This window comes from Homalodisca vitripennis, chromosome 2, assembly GCF_021130785.1.
Source record: "Homalodisca vitripennis isolate AUS2020 chromosome 2, UT_GWSS_2.1, whole genome shotgun sequence".
NCBI classification, from domain to species: Eukaryota; Metazoa; Arthropoda; class Insecta; order Hemiptera; family Cicadellidae; genus Homalodisca; species Homalodisca vitripennis.
Window position 1 is genome coordinate 53479144 of NC_060208.1, and position 17675 is coordinate 53496818.

Sequence of the window (17675 nt, forward strand, 5' to 3'; positions counted from 1 at the left end):
TACAATGTACGAGATTTTTGTCTTAAAATTGCGCAAGTTATTAAGATGTTTTTAATTATCTGGTGCAGGCAGATTTTTCATTAATTATTAATAATATGTTATCTGTTGCGCTGAGCTCATTAATCTATTGTGCCATATTTCTTCGCTTATTACTCCAAAAATTAGTTAATTCAAGCTAGTTTTAGTATTGATTTCTAAAGATCGTACAAAAAATACCATAAACTATGCTGCAGGGTTTTTACTTATTTTTTTATTATTCTAAAAGTTTGCACAGTGGTACGTAATGTTAATTGGTTGTACGTAATAATAAGTGCTTACCTCATGCCATGAGATGAAGTGTATCACTTTTTCAGAAGAGCTTGCTTGACCTTCAAGCTTAGGTTATGTTTCATAAAAGAGTAAAATATAAACTCTCTCTCATTGTGAAGTTGAGTGCCTCAGTAAACAAGCACCATATAAAACATGCGCTCAAACATTATGAGGGCTTGAAATTATATTAATTGACTATATGAAGCAAATTATACTGCATTCTAAGAATGAACCAGTTTGAATTATGAAATATGGCCACAATTTCCATAATTATTGACAAGGGTTTGTGCGTGTGGCTAAGGACTCAAGGGACGAAGGGTAAACCAATTAACCTGTGTTAAGGTAGTCGTAATCGCTATTTTGTGTATAAAACTCAGTTATTGTCAAAAGAAACAACCGCTCTTTGGATATATCCAGTGAGATAATATTGTATGCCCATTATTTCGACTCATAATTGCACTTTTTTAACCCTCATATGACGGAAATAGAGAGCCATACTACATTATTGAAGCTGCTTAATAATTCGCCATTCAGAGCAAAGTTGCACAGCGCAACGCTTAGCGAGGTACCGGCAGTGTGTTTGTTTTACTAGCACCTAAATTACACAATTATTTTATAATAATAATGAAAGTTTGGTGTTATTTTATCATTTACAAATCATGTTTATAATTTTGTCAAATGTATAAAAATAACTATCGTGTTGATTAATGTTTATTAAACATCCATTTTGTAATTAATATTCACAAGTGTTTTAAATGTATAAACAATGGCAATTCATCGCTAATTCTTGATCCTGCATTCCTCTAGATATTGAGAACGTTGTCAAGATCAATCAAGATAAAAGAAATGTTTTACAACATTGAGAGAAATTTCAAATTTTCAAAGTTCCCGATCGTTTTAGAATTACATGGGTTATCTGTTCACAGGTTCTCCATACCTTAAAACAGTAAAAGTTTAGAGATTTGCAAGTTCGTATTCAGGGAAAATTGTGTTTTATTATTGTGTTACGAAAACATGAGAATAGGTTAAAGCTGAAGCACGAGTTTCCAAAAGTTGCCTCTGATAGCTGAATGGGTATACGTTTCCCCACCTAATTTTTTTATCGTCTATGCTTAGATTCAGTTCTATAAAAACTAGCGGAAATTCAAAATTTGTATCTGGCACTCAGTCGTGTAATGTAAAATCGAAGTAAATTAAGAAGATGTAATTAAGTCAAGAGAATTTCCATGTAACTATTCGTGTCAACTATTAAAGTAAAGCACTGTTTGAAGGATTTAAGTATCTCTTGGGACTCGAACTATTGATTTATTCATGAATGATACGTGACGATGCGATGGAGTCTTGGATTTGGCGATTTAGCATTTTAATGTAAGGGCCTTCAGAGTAATGAACGCCATTAAAGTGCAGTCATACCCTTGCAGTATTAACGTTTGAATAGGGCCGAAACATGCATGAAACATAGCCAGGCTGACGTTTGGCAAGTGAGAAAAAAACGCGAGAGTTGCAGACCGATATAGAATGGTACAAAATCCAAAGAGTGCGTGGGGCATTCGATGTTATATGCATTTAGTGCATTTATATGCATTATTATTATTTCGTTTAGTGTAAAGGATTTGGATCTTTACACTGGTGAAGAACAGAAAGCAAACAACTTAGTTGATCAGTTGATTCATTATCAGATCAAGGTTGTACCAAACAATACATACAACAATAATACATAATAATACAAACTTTCATTTAAGTAGGTTCAGTGGTTTCGGGGACTAGCGTAAAGAACGTCGTGACACGAGATTTTAATATATTAAGATAGTTTTATACTACTCTTTATTAGTTTACGTTTATTTTTTAGACATTCGAACATAAAAAATAGTTATATTAAAATGTTTAATTGCGTGTGAAAGTTGGATATGGATAAACTAAGGGCGGGTAATAATAAACGCTCAGCGTTGTAAACAAGTGCTTTCGTATAAAAACAGAATAAACATTGAAACAATCCCCTAGAGGGGGGTTTTAACCTTCAACAGACTGTTACAACCGGATGGTCTGTATTATCCTTGCTACACATTTGTTGTTTTATTTCAGAATAACAGCAACCAAATCTTTTCAGACTTGTCATTAAAAGTGGATGATTAAATTACTGTATTATTATATTTGAATATTTTGAATTTATGGTTTCTTCTGGAATGCTGTTTTCATTTAATTTTTGGTATTAAATATCTGGAAAATAGTTTGAAATAAACTTTCTCAATTTCCGCCTAAATCTGTCTTTTTCTTACGTGTCTACTCTGTGGTATATCAAAAAATAAGAATTCTTATTTGAAAATGATATTTTTCATGCGGCTGCTTTCTCGTGTGTGAGAATGGTAGAAATGTCCAGAGATTTCGAATAGCAAAGCATTATATATCACTGAGCTAGAGAATTTATCCCCGGGTTCGATCCTGCCTGGACGTTGTAATAATTAACAAGGGTAGAATTTATCATCCACAATTTTTTATGCAATAAACTTAATTAGTAGGTTTTCTTCAAATATGTTCTGGCACGTTCATAACGTTTTGGGATCTCAAGGGAGAATAATTGAGCTTTTTATCAACAGGATAAAAAAACCTACTGCTAATATATATAATGTCTTAAGACGAAATATAGAGAATTTGTATGTTCTTTTTTTCTATTCTTATTGAAGATATATATTTCGTCTTAAGACATTTTCAAGAGGTATAGGTAGATAAGTAAATTATATATATTGGCTTCTGAATGAATTCAATAATATTCGCCCTAACATTGTGATGATTGGCCAATAAGTCTGGCAGCAATTGTGGCTTAGAGATTTACTTACCAAATTAAAATAGAACACACCTCTTTTTGGGCTGAAACTTCATTTGACTATTGTTGTACCCTATATACCAATTGGGTGCATTATTAAACCTCATTCTTAATCTCTTGTAATGAAATCGTGGTTGATGAGGGGAGGAAGGGGGGGTCAGAAACCTAAGCACTTGTTAACCGGTGTACAGACACGCGACGGTATCGCCGTCCCACACAGACGATAAATATCAATTTGTGTTAGCCGACTGCGAGATGTGCGGACACACTACAAGAGTGGAAGAACACGCTCAGGTCGGCCGTGGGTGTTAGAGCCGGCGCCATGTCCACCCCAGGGCACATGGCCACGGGTTGGTCCTTCCACAGATCATATGATACTGCGAGGGGAAACTGCTTCGCGACCAACGCTGGCTCAACGACAACTCTTGCCACTGCCAAAACTGAGTTCCTCTTTTATTCATCGTCGTCGGCAGGTAGGCTTGTGCTGTGACCGACTTGCTTGCTTCTCGACTTTCGAACTCAAGATGTGCCATATGTCGTCCATTTGAAGATAATCACTTTACTTGTATATTACTACGTAGTGAGTACCTTTGAAATATTTGGAATGCTAATTCTGATATAGTAATATGTTTAATTTGATATTGCACTCGACTGATATATGGCCAAATGATACTTTACGCAATCTACTACTCCAACCCACTTCGATCTTCGCTGCAATATGCGCATTACACCTGCACTGTTTCCGACCCCGACTGTCCTGGAGGGCATTTTGATATTAGCCCTATAAGAGTAATGTCAAATCTCGTGAACTTTTATGACCTTATTTTGAAGCGTACAATAATGGGAGATGTATGTTATTAAATATGTCATACATAAATTTGGACTAAAACGGTTTTTTAGTACGTATGTTTTATGGGTTATTTGAGAAATGTGATTTTTCTTAATTCATCTTTAAAATATTAAAAACGTAGGCTATACACTTTCCTGTACACTTACTTTTTTAGTTTTTTTTTACTAAAAATCGTATGCATGTGTATTAATTATATCTTTAAAATGACAAATCCTCCATGACTGTACGATTATAAACAGTGGTGTACATGTGCATGAGGTTTAACACAGTTCTTATAGAGGGCAACTCAATGTCATTTCACTACATCCGGCCCTTAATCCTAACAAAATTTGAATTTTCGATATTTTCCCTGTGATTTGCACCAACCCATTAATTTTCCTAATTTTGAATATCTGACTTTTATAGGAAAGAGCCAGGAGGTGTACCAGAATATACTTACCTAATAGCTTATTTTTGTCATTTTAAGCTGTGAAATAAAACTAAAACCATCTTTAGCACATTGTAATTAATCTAGATCTCTTAAGTACTTCTTGTGCTGTACATTCCGTGTTCTAAGCATAAGAACTCAATATGCAGCCCAATCCTGAACATTAAAATAGTACTAGCTAGCTATGTCCTGTATGTCCTGGCGTATGTTCTGACTTGTGAGTAATTATATTCAATGTTATTGTGATTTTACTAATACTCTATCTGTAGTACAATGTAAGCATTAATGTCAGTACTCGACCGACCATTCAGTGGTATGACAAAATAACATTTCGTCCAGGAGGAAGTTCCTGTAAGTAAGTCGAGTCACCTGCAAGTAGAGCTCGTGTAATCTCCCTATATCGGACACCACACCTCCCAGTATCGCTGCCGGTATACCAAGGACCTTACCAACCTGTTCTTGTGGGAGTACAGGCGCCTGGTGTCTCGGTGTGTAGGATGTCCGCCGATCTCCGAGTCGTAAATCCTCCATCTGCCACCCGGCGCATAGCGTCTTTAAATTGGTTCTGACGTTTAACACTTTTTCCTGTATTTTTCGTCCGTAAACCTAATGCTTTCCACCTGATACAAATATACCAGACTTAACTTGAGACGCTGCGCTATTGGAAACTTATCGAAACTCCAATAAATGTTCGTCATTGGAAGCTCGGTCTAACCAACAGTCTCTTTTATCGGAGACTTGGGTTTAACCGGGTCGGTACAACCCACTTCTCGAGTTATAAGTCTCCTCAGGTGACTATGATACGGGAAGATACAAAACATCGATTCCATCATTAAATCAAACGCGCAACATCGGATATTGAATCGAAAGTTTATAATTTTAAATGTTGGTTATTGTATTATTAATTGATACTACATGTATTGTATCACTTGATCGATTGGACGATAAGTTCTCGTCTGCCGATGTGGCTGCTTTGTTAAAGGATGAAGAGCACGGTACTATTACTACGTGTAAGCTATAGTTTCTTTTGGAAATCATAAATCGAATATAAATATTATTCTTTAAATATGTCTTTAATTATTCTAATTATTCTTTAGTTATTCTGTATTTTTGACAGTTCATTACCATTGAGACACTAAAATAAGTTTCCATTCGTAAGGAAGTTTTAAACTATATAGCTCCTCGTTATAAGCGGACCCTCAAATGCGCAGCCGGCAGCGTATCGAGGCGTCCAGTTAAGTAGTTATAAATCTGAAATCACTGTCCTCATCAGCATACAAATGTTTGCGAATCCTAGTTATTCCGCTTCGATTAATCGAACATCGTCTCGATATCATAGGAACGCGCTGACTCATATACTTGGAAGATTGCACAACTATATAGGTAATATTGTGTTCGAAGAAGATGCGTGTTGTCTTTCCCTGATATTTACCTGAGCGTTGGCAAATATTTTTATGCAGTCTTGTGATAAATCATATTTGTAACGAGAAAATCGTAGAATTAACAAACTCGGTATAGTCACGTGATATCCGAACGTGTGACATGGTAACACGTGTAACCTGACTGTTCTTAAGGCATCTTGGGGAATATTTCATCTGTAGACTTTAAATGTTTAATACAATTTCGTCTCTACATAGGCAAGAATGAGTTCATATCGATCGATATCCATTCATGAAATTCGGCTATGTGTCGTTGAAGCCTAACTCAGTAGGCAGGCACATGTTCTCTTCCGCTTGCCTGGAGACTTTGAAAGTGTCTTTCCTCTATGACTGTGTGTCAGTCCTCAGGATATTTCAATAAAGAAACGATCTATATCTGACTTCCGCGAAGCCTGTTACGGAATATGTGGTACGCAACCTGAGTAAATAGTTTGGTGCCCATCATTCCGTAACTCCATAAGGGCATCACGGTATCTTTTAATATATTAGTCTACTTGTATCCAGTACCCGCATTTCTCTCATCAGCTAATCTGTCAGCTGGCGCTCGGCGGCGTTCTGCTGTTTCATTCAGTCCACTGAGCCTCACTTTAGTAGACGAGCGAATAAAACACATGTAATATATGACGCACTTGGAACATAAAGTTGAAATTTGTATAACATTCCTGTTTTGTTTGTGTAGTTTTGTCTATCAGGTGAAACTACAAAACGGTACAATAAACACCTTATGTCCTTATTCGATGTACCGTAGCGGTTTGTGTAGCTGATTTCGATCTAAAAGGTTCTGGAACTAGACAATTCTATATTATTGTACAGTAGTGTTGGATTAACCATGAGTATTGTTTCTCTACAAGTTTCTCGAGTTTTTAATATTTTAATAGTGTTCTCTAATGTCGTTTGATATCTAACTCTCGTGAATTGTCTATTTATTTTTGTATAATATTTTAATAGATAACAATTTTACTTTAATTATTGTTCTAAAGAGATGATTTTCCTACACTTATTACCGAAAAAATTAAAACATTTCTCTTAAATCCATAAACTTATAATTAATCTTTTCAGTGGTGGGAGTGGGGGAGGTATCAGGATTTCTCTTTTATTTGTAGGAGTTAAGGGGCTATTTCGCATCCTGTTCTTCTATTGTAAAGTTGGCTCATTGAAGCCGATGTATCATAGAAGTGTAATATACTGTAATTAAAACTGTATTGAAGGAATTTTAAAAAATTATATCCTTTCTAGCGTTTGAAATCTAACGCTGTCACAGCCTTGACTCCTTCGGCGACGAAGAAACTCTCAAAAACTCTTCATTTCGTTTCGACTTCAGATCTCTTCACCTAAATTACACTTTATTTTTATATTTTGTAGTCTGGGTGAATTTGATGTTGAAACAATATAAATAGTTCTTTTTTGAGGTTCTTCGTCGCCTACTTGAAAAAAATCTTTTCAGACAGACATGATTCCACATTCCACGAGTCAAGTATGTGACTGGGTCAGATTCCAGACGCTGCACTAAAAGGAAGGTGAACTGGAGCTAAAGTCAACAACATTCATACTGAAGCAAGCCTTCCCACCATAGCTACGTTAATTCGTTTTAGTTTCACTCATGTGTTTTATTTTATCTACGCTATATAATTATTTTCGTCCTTTTTGGACTTACCTGCACGTCGTATCTGGTCAGATTGGGCAGCAATAGTGAGTGCCCCTCACTTTGGCCGCAATAAACGATAGTCGCAGTTACGCCACCCGCGCCGCGACCCGTTACACAAGCCAAACCACCGCGTCGACCAGCATCAGACATTATTGTGTTGGCCCAGCGCCCGGTCTTGTCCCTGTATGGTTATCTGGCGACATCCACTTTCGTCGCTCGGCTGGTGATTAGCAACAGCTGATCTGTCAACAGCGGATATGACGGTTCGCGCCGATTTGCGCACCAGACACAACATAACCTCAATTTCTAACCGGTGTAACCGACAAGTAATTTGTCTTGTTTATAATATTCGCACAGTATGACTTAACAAGCAATTTACGTTTTAATTTTCATAAATTGTGCTTGTTATGAAGTTTTGAGTACGCTATAACGAATTATGCAAAACTTTAAAAATACGGACAAGATTGATATCGCACTAAAATGTGACGTCTAGGTTAAGTTTCCACGTACCGAACGGACCAAAGCTGGATGGCACGGGGAGGAGACGATGACAGCAAACTATTCTATAATGATGCCGAATGAGGGGACAGAGACAATAACAGACCAAACAAGAGAACAATAACAGCACTCAACAACAATAACAATAACAATAGACAATCAGTGGGATAGCCCGGTCCTACACACCTACGGATTAATATTCACCTTGCATAGCCTTTGTGCTCACTCGACTGTAGACGCGAGTCCACCTGAGTACGAATATCTTCATCTGACTGACCAAACTACTTTGTCGTGATCAGTGGACACAGGGTCACGAGAGTCTTATTTTCTGAACTTAAACTCAGAACCAGAAAGAATCAAAATTGAACTAAGTTACATTCCCTACAAGGCTATAAATAGTTTTTTTTTTAATTGTTCGTTTCAGAGCCTATGTGGTTTTTTTATTTAAGAGATAGGTGGGCTAGCGCCCAATCAATCATTTTACAACTACTGATTATTCAGGATTTTGTCGTAACACCCAATAAACGTGTGTATATAAAATACTGATGACTACTGATGAAATAGGTACTTATTTCATTATAGTTTCCCGCACCTTTTCCAGATAGCACAAAATAAAGGTAATGCTGACATGTAAACCATACTTAAATTGAGAGAAATGTGTCTTTTATTCATGGTTTTTAATCACGTTAACATCGAAATTGAACCGAAAATCATAACAAGTTTGTGTGCTCTTTATCTATGTATAATATTCTTAGTGTTTTATAACCAAATAAAATTAGTGATTTTTGAAGAACACCACTGAAAAGGTAATAATAAATTAATACGTTGCTAATAAGTATTTAATAATAAAATTAGCAAATATCGTTTTCTGTTTTCAGTCTTCTTGGTTAGTTTTAAACGCGGTTTAAAATGTTGAAATTTTCTTTACCCTTCCTTCTTGCGCAGGAACGTGCGCGCAACTCATTATAATGTCTAAAACAGACCCGTTTTTGTTTCTGCAACCAATGGAGTTGGCAGGACTGTACAGTCAAGATATAGGGGCAGACAGTCGGCAGGTAGTTGGGGGCCTATTGTCCTGGTGAGGGGGTGTACTCCCCCCACCATAGCCACTTGTCTCAGTACAACACGTCGGACGCCAAATGTGGGTGCACAATCCCGCTCCAATCTCAGTGCATTCCAGTGATTTCAACTTTGCTCTTCTGCTTGTATTTTCCCTTAATCCTGATTTTTTTTAGGTAACTACTTACCCGACAGTGGATAATGGTAGTATTTACCATTCTTCTTTCCAACATCCTCATACAAAAAGTGAAAAAATGTCAAGGAAGTTGATATTTCATGAAAAATAATTTCATAATATAATAAATAGTAGAACGAATTATGGGGGGTATAATGAATTTTCGCCCATATATGCGGAAATGTTTTTGTATGCCAAATCTTATAGATATACGGTTTATACAAATGCTTTTTGCGTTTTAAAGTTGTATTAACATTAATTCTTTTAATTTACAAAATTCCAAATATAATGTCTTAAGATTTAAAACGTAAATAAAAAATGTCGCCAAGCTGCGTGTATAAACCGTACCTTTGACATTAAATATCGCGCACATAGTTGATTTAAGCTTATAAAAAATTTGAGTCTAAAGCCTACGTAATGGCCCGAAATAGACGAATAATCATAACTCCTGAGTTACCCATGAATAAATTCTTGCTTTAGTAGGCTTAGCTGAATAAAGCACGTGTACTGTTAGAATGCTGGTGGTAGAGATCAACTGTTTGAGTAGAGATTTTGTTATTTCAGCTAAGGAGTTTTGTAAAACTAATTATGCAATTCTTACGCGGTAACAAAAACACACACACACACACACACACACACACACACACACAAAATATGAAATGTGGTACCCATGGAAACAAGCCCGAGTGGCCAATGGTACATTTAGTAGGACTAATGTTTAATCCTATTATCGCGTATAATTTTATGTGTAGTTAATTCTTTTACTGTATTAAAATCTCTAGAGAAACTGATACGAATTTTGGGGATATGGATCTTTGCACATCAACTAGGGTTAGAAATTAACTTGTGAAGTAGTACATAACTTGCGAAACATTTGCTGTAGTAGACGATTTGTTGAGATTCAAGTGAGGTTTTCGTAAATCTATATTATTTAATCCTGCCAACTTTCTTCTTTCCAGCAAGGGGTGTGTAATATTTTTGAAGTATCATCCACTTGTAACGCATCTTTTATAACTCAATTCATTCTAAATTAATTTTTGACCTTGTTTTTTAATTAACCTTCAATGTAAAATATATGACGTATCCAGCATCCAATGCGCAAAAACTTTGGCTGTTCAATGCGCGAGTATAATCATGGCTGTTCAAACATAATTATTGTATATCCTGCTGTATGGATCATCAAGGTTTTATACAGAATTTATACAGGAGGTCAACTGGTAAAGCGTAAAATGATTGTGTATTTTAAAAATATAGTTCTCATACTATTAAGAACTTAAGTATTATAATATTCAATATTCTTTTGATCATATCATGAAAATCTCTCAATATAAACTCCGGCCGTGGCTGTCGCTCTGATCTAGCTCTCGCTTCCTCATTGACCCGTAAAAGCCGCGGACAGTGGCTACGATTTCAGCCTTTTCTTCTCCGGTTTTGCTCCGTTTCGCCTGATTTTCCGCGCTTTCCCTCTCAGGCCTGGGCAGACCGTGATCATTGTTGTGTGGAAACCGCCGCCAATCGTCTGATTGGAGGTTGATGTCGTCTATCTGAGAACCGTATCTACTTAACTTGTGTAATCTATTTAACAACCTAGGAATAAAGCTATTATATTTAAACCATTATAACCATTATAACCTGTATGCGAAGTTTGTTTCTGCCGACTTGCTGAGGTTGTTTTAAAAGTGAAAATATATTTAAATTGTAACATTGAAATGAAAGTACCTACAACTTTTGATTTGTTATTAGCCTATATTTCGAATTTATTTACGGTATCATTAGATTTATATCTAAATAAGTACAATTATTACACTAATACAGATCAGTTCGGTTTGAAAAAATAATTACGTACTATTAAATAATACATCCCGTGTCAAGAAATACTATATACATAACTATATGAAACCAAAATCTATTAATTGTTACATTTTTGTATAGCTTGCACCCAACAAGGTATTGTACAACCATAATTCATAATTAAAAGCAACTATCTCACGTATTCTCAAGTATTAATTTAATTACAATTGATTGAAAACTGTAAGTGTATTTTATTATAATCTGGCCATTGACAGTGAGTTAGTTGCTGATCAAAACGGAACCAAACTTTATGACCTTATTAGAGTACTAAACTCTATAGTGTGGCTATAGTAGGTTCTGTTACATGATTGATGGATGGAAACATTTAACTAGTTAGATTAGTTGAAATTGTGTTTCGAGGCCTGTAAATATTTTCGTAAAAGCGTTTAACACCTTTCAAATAGTTTACTATTGCTTACCGCATCTTGTAATAAGTGATAGTTCAGAATATTGATATTCAGTTAGTGATAGGCTAGAAAATATTCAACACTGCAAATATGCAATATTCAATTCCTTTATACACGGGTGGGTGAAATAATGTACTATACATAACTATTATAAGCTCCTAGGGAAACCATTTGATTGAACCAAGTAAGTAATAAATTCAAAGGTAGAACCTGCCAAGTTTGCCATTAGTTAGTTTACTTGAAACTCATACGTTATATTTATCGCCATCGTAACTATTGTAACAACTAATGTATACATGCACATGTATTTATGACTTTATTGGATATTTTTTTGATTTCAATAATAGTACCAGTACACTGAAATTAACAATGTTTAATTCCTAGCTAATACACTATTGTGAGCGATAAATTTTCTAGTGCAGAGGTGGACAGCGCGTACATTTATGTGAAAACCATAGGTAGGCGTTTTCTGCAAGAAAATAAATAAAAGCTGCCAGCCAGGTTGCGAATAATCTCGTGAGCCACGGACCTGTAGATAAATTCGCCATCAGGTGGTCTTATGTGAGAGTAAACTAGTTTTAAAAGTCCTTGCCATTGTTGCCAGGCCGCCGCCTGATTGGTCGATGTCCTGCTCACGATGCAGCAGGCAGTGGCAGTGGCTGTGGCTGTGGCGGCGAGTGCACTGCCTCCAGTTTGAGGTTATGTCTGAGTTAGTGTAGTGTGGCGGTGACGCGCGCAGTGAACAGATCGAGGTGGCACTGGTTGCAGCCATAACCTCGATCAGGACCGACATCTGTTTACGTTTTACGACAATTCGATCTCGTTGTTTGCCGGTTTCGAACAGTTTCGCCGATGTGTGAAAGAATCTGTGTTGACGAACGCGTTTGTGTGCAGCATTTGTTGTGGGTGGTTTCTTGAAAGTGCAGGTGTTTTCTCAGGTTTGTTTACTTACACAGAAATCACATCCTTCAAAGAGAAAAGGACTAGGGAATAGTAGTAGGTTTGGTTGTTAAAATAGCTCCATATTGTACCTACAATATTGTAGTTGTGTATCATAGGTTGTCTGCTCAGTTAAAAATTGCCGGAATCCAGATTTGCAGTTAACACTGTATTTAGAAACTAAAACATACCATAAGTATATATATGTTCAAGTAAAGTGTTGTAATCTTTTCGCCAAGGAATAATGTTTCATAATATTTTTAAGCATTCCTTTCAGGTAAATTGCACTCACGACTGCTCACAAATTCCATAGGAAAACGCCGTTCATTCGTAAATATTTTTAATTTTTGCTGTAAAAATTGAAAAAAATGTGTTTTTAGGAGTTGTGTGGGATTTTGTTGTTTTTATTTTATTATTACAATAATTAGCATTTATTTATTTATCTATTTAATTAATTGTGAATTGGTTGTCACATTGAATCAAACGTTGTTTTAGGCACCTCGCAGTTTAATTTAGCTTCAAATAGTATGTAAAAATGATATTTTTTTGAAGTTTTGAAAATCAGTAGATAATAACGAAAATGGATCGCCACTGTTTGAAAAATAGTGTTTTTGGACGTTGACAAAACAAATGGAACGGATAGGTCAAACACTATATTTATTATTATAAACTCTTGTAGTAAAACTATAATTAACCAAAGTTTTCTCTCTCTTATTGAAAAAGGATTTTTACAAATAATATATATAATATATAATAAGTATAATATATAATAAAAGTAGGAGAACAAACCTACACTACCGAAGTTTTGGTTGTGTTATAAAGAGTGTAGTGGTTTATATTTCCAATTATATTAAATGAGCAATCTACTAATCGTTTAAGTGATCCCCTCACTCTGCCGATGTACTTAGTAAACATTTCAGTTGTGTTTCAAAAAGATTTCTAGAAGAAAGGACACAGACCCATAAATACCCTTAAATCTTATTCGCATTGTATTCCACGGAACCTTCCCAGAAAACTTGAAACTCTCAAGGGCTTTCACACCTCCCACCCTAAACGAAGGACGAGGATATGGTCATAATTTATTGTTGACAGTAGGGTATTAAAAATACAAATTGAGTTTTACCAAAAATAAATGGACTGTAATTCAATTCTCTTTTGGTTTTTATCAGGCAAAAAAGAATTAGGAAATTCAATTAGTAAGGTTTGTAAAATATAAAGTTAAATTCTGTGTAAACAGACCGCGTTGTCTATTACATTTTAGTGGGCTATATGGCACAAACCCACATTCTATTTAAACGAGAGACGGACGTCATTAATAAAAGGATTCCTTGTTTCCCCACTCCAATTTAGGTTGGTAGCCCTGATCTCAGCTGGTGAGAGTAATGCAGTTAATTGATGGGTAATTGTGACCCACCACAAGTCGCCAGTGGAGCGACAATAATTAATTCCCTCCACAACATTGTACTTAGCTGCTGTTGAGGGCTTTACGTAACTGTGTACTCAATGTCCTTGGAATTTTACCGACATGTTTCGTGTGGTGCTGCATATAAGAAAACTAGAAAAATATTTTTATCAATATAATGTCATATTTTGCTTTGTTATGCGTTTTATGAATGTTTGTATAATTTCCTTAATCGCCCACTCGTAAACTATACTGTTTTGTTATATTGTACAAACTTGTTATGCCTTTTTATTTTACTCGATTCTGAGAGGGTCATAAACCTAAAACAATGTTCAAAACTGTGGATATTTTAAAGTAGATTTAAAAAATGTGTAAACAAATGTTTGAAATTAGAGAAACATAAGCAATTCTATATAAAAAGAGACCTCTCCTTAGAAGTAATATAACAAGTGTTATATACTATTCAGTTTTAGTAACATTGTTTTCGTTTCATAGTAGTTATATGTAAAATAAAATCTTACACTGCAGTGATTATTATTTAGAATGATTCGCGTATCTTACAAAAAGGCGTTTCCATGTATTTGCGTTGCAACAGAATCATGTATGTACCAGTCTAAGGATATCCAGTAAAAACTGAAGGGACTATTAACACACCATCAAATCAAATTTTAAAACTACTAGTATATAACGTCACTTTGTTTATTTTTTTGTAAAATATTTACAATACTTCTAATTTTGGCATATTATCCAAAAAGATTAATGTATCGCTAAGGATCGGTTACTGATCATAATTTGTAAGATAACGTTTTTCAACTCATCAAATGAAATGCATACTATTATCAGTAGTGTAAATCTACAAGTAATGACAATGTCTGTCTAGGATTGCTTGATTGTTAGATAGGAGAGGAAATGCCAAGTAGGCCTGTGGCGAAGGGATGGATCAGATCTAATGTCATATTGTCATTTAGCTGTTCCGTATTCTAAGACATCTGTGAGCGGAACAAAGGAACAATATAGCCTCGCCCTGTCACGTGATACCAGTAAGCATAAACAAGCCCTTTAGGAAAAGCGAGACCCTTCGAAAATTGGGGAGAAACGGTATTGAGAAAAGAGATGTTCCTATTTTACTCCAGCAGAAATCAAGTCAGCTGCCATTTTTATTAATTGATATTGGATATTGAGTTTTGTGTTCTGGCTGTGGCAATGAAAGGAATTACTTTCGATTCATAAAGTAAAGTAAGTCGTACCAGGGCAGATTTGTACATCATTTGATGTAGTAGAAAGAAATAGTGAACAGTATTTCGCGTTATAAGAACACCAAAGCGAGTATATGATAATTTGTTATTCTAGTATTTATTCGTATAACTGAATTATTAAGGCTGAAAAAGGTATTGTAGGAGTCTCGCCGTAAAATAATGAAAGAATGACTCGTACTAAACTAATGTTTTTGAGCCTATCCCATATTGTAGTGTGATTCACTCATTCCTCCATAATACATCGTTTTAAGGAAACAAACTTTGAGATTTTGTAGAATAGCCAATTAAAAAATGTGGAAAACTGTATTGACTATACTATACTACAGGATATAAAGGTTTTGCAGGGTTGTTATGGAACAGCATTCATATTGGTAGCCCATTATATGTCGATATATTGTTATATTCCAACTTCAGGGGCATAACTAGATGGGTTCCGACAACTCCCGAACTCCCCATCTTCCTTGTATTAGAGTTGAAGTACACGATATTGAACTTAAAATAATGTTTATATACACACACACACACACACACACACACACACACACACACACATATATATATATATATATATATATATATATATATATATATATAAACTCTTGTTGGGACATTCTTAGATGTCCGTATTCTATCATTACGGTTACTATTTGCTATTTGGTATTATGATAGTGAAAGGGTCCATACAAATATTTACTATATTTTTACGATATTTATGCAGTTAGATTATAGTTTGTGGTAGATGATGAACTAGGTTGTAAATTTTCGTGTTGTATCAATACCCAGTTTCAAGTGTATAATCGATGTCGGAGTTACACTTCACCCCTATATAGATGATACCTGTCGGTCTTCACACGTAAAGCGGAATATCGGATGACGGCGCCGTACCGTCTGCCAGGGTTTTTTGAACGACATGTGGCCCCCGTGACGGGAACATGCGACATGTTCACTTCTACAACAGGTGTGGCTGGGAGACAGACGGACTGAGCTAAACAAACACCGGAGTTTGTTTGTTTGTGTGTTTGACTTCCATGGAAGGGGGATGCCCGTCCGTGTCCCGGCCCGAATGAAACCATCCGTTAATGCATCTGCCTTGATAATGTAAACAAATACAGCTGAAATCGGATAAATCGGGCGTTCCGAGCGTGCCCGCAGAGATGGAGGCCAAACAATTTTAAACGAATCGCTAGAATCTGGCGGGGTGGCCGAACATCTTTATCGGACTCGACCCTATTGTCAGTATTCAGAATGTCAGTCTGACTGACAATTGCCACAAATCAGTTCAGGTACACATCACACACTGTGATCCATCATGAATATTGTAATATCTAAATGTATTAGAGTAATATTTGCGATGGTTTATCTTCCGGTTCAGTTGGAAAACATAAAGTAACATTTTTCTCATTTCCTATCTGATTCCCTATCAATCCAATTAGTTTTCTAACTTGTTATTAGTTTTTTTTTTAATTTCATGGTAAACAAAAGACTAAAGCGTAATCTAGATAACATATCATACTGACTTTCCTTGTGAACTGGACGTTTTATTGATTTTAGTCTCTTGTCATGTTCTTTAATCTGTTATCGCCGCGTCTTACAACGCGGGTAATATTACTGTTAGTATTTTGAAAGATGACATTCTGATTATCTGTAACGTCCGTTTTATTACTTAATGTGATGTTAAAATTGGTATTTGTACTCGATTTCAACCCACCTTTTTCAATCATATGTTTTTCCTTCATTCCTGACCTTGGTAGTGAGACCATTATTTTTCTCCAAACTGCCAATTGTGAGATTTCTTACTTGAAGAATAAATTTTCTGTTTCGACATTTTCGGAAAACATATTAACTTAGCCTGACACTCAATATTTTTATAGTTTATTCAATGTCTATTAAAATTCTTAGTGTCTATTGTAATGTCTGTTCAATTCTTAGAATTACTTTCAAATAATATTCCAAAGATCTTGAATGTTTTTTAAACGACGGAAAGTTATAGTCCAAAGGCTCTATAGTCCATAAGTAAATTCCGTCCATATTTTTTTATAACTTTTTACTATTATAAAGACTTAGTCTCCCCCTCTGTTATTACTTTTTTGTATTTTTATAAACCCATAATTTAAGACGGGGTGAAATATCACACCAGAAGGGTTACTCTCCCCCATTCCTCGGCAGATGACACGAGCCTTATTTTGAAACCCTACCATCATTTTTCACCTCCCCCCTCCTCCACGTGTCGACACGAGCCCCCCACCCACTCCCCCCGCCCTTATTTAATTACATCCCCACGAATGGTAATAAGCTGTAAATTTATTTGTTGGCTTCTCGCGGTCGCTCACAACAGTGCATCGCAACCCATCCCCTGGCAGGGTTCGCGTATAAGTGGATTTATTAACCCTTATAAGAGTATTTTGAGTAGTGGAGAGACCCCGGAGCTTGTTAGGGGAAAGTGTTATATAATTAATAACCCACACGGCAACTGCCATTCAGGTATGTTGCCAACAACCGAATATTGTTTATCGATATATTCAGTTTTAGTACGAAAACTACATGAATGGTTTGTATTTAATTAATAGTTAATCTGCATATTATACACTTGCAACTGG

At 35.6% G+C, this 17675-nt stretch overlaps 1 protein-coding gene across 6 annotated transcripts in view; it reads left to right on the forward strand.

The window, feature by feature from the left end:
• LOC124353947 (caskin-1-like) overlaps positions 1-17675 on the forward strand; it is a 305599-nt gene that overhangs the window by 185532 nt on the left and 102392 nt on the right. Inside the window, exon 1 of one of the 6 annotated variants that reach the window (XM_046804027.1) lies at positions 12139-12419. The exons of 4 other annotated variants lie outside the window; for them this stretch is intronic. The gene's annotated coding sequence lies outside the window, so the exon portion shown is untranslated. Of the gene's footprint in view, positions 1-12138; positions 12420-17675 lie in introns of those variants that run through there. One more of the 6 variants, XM_046804026.1, reaches the window with a different exon arrangement.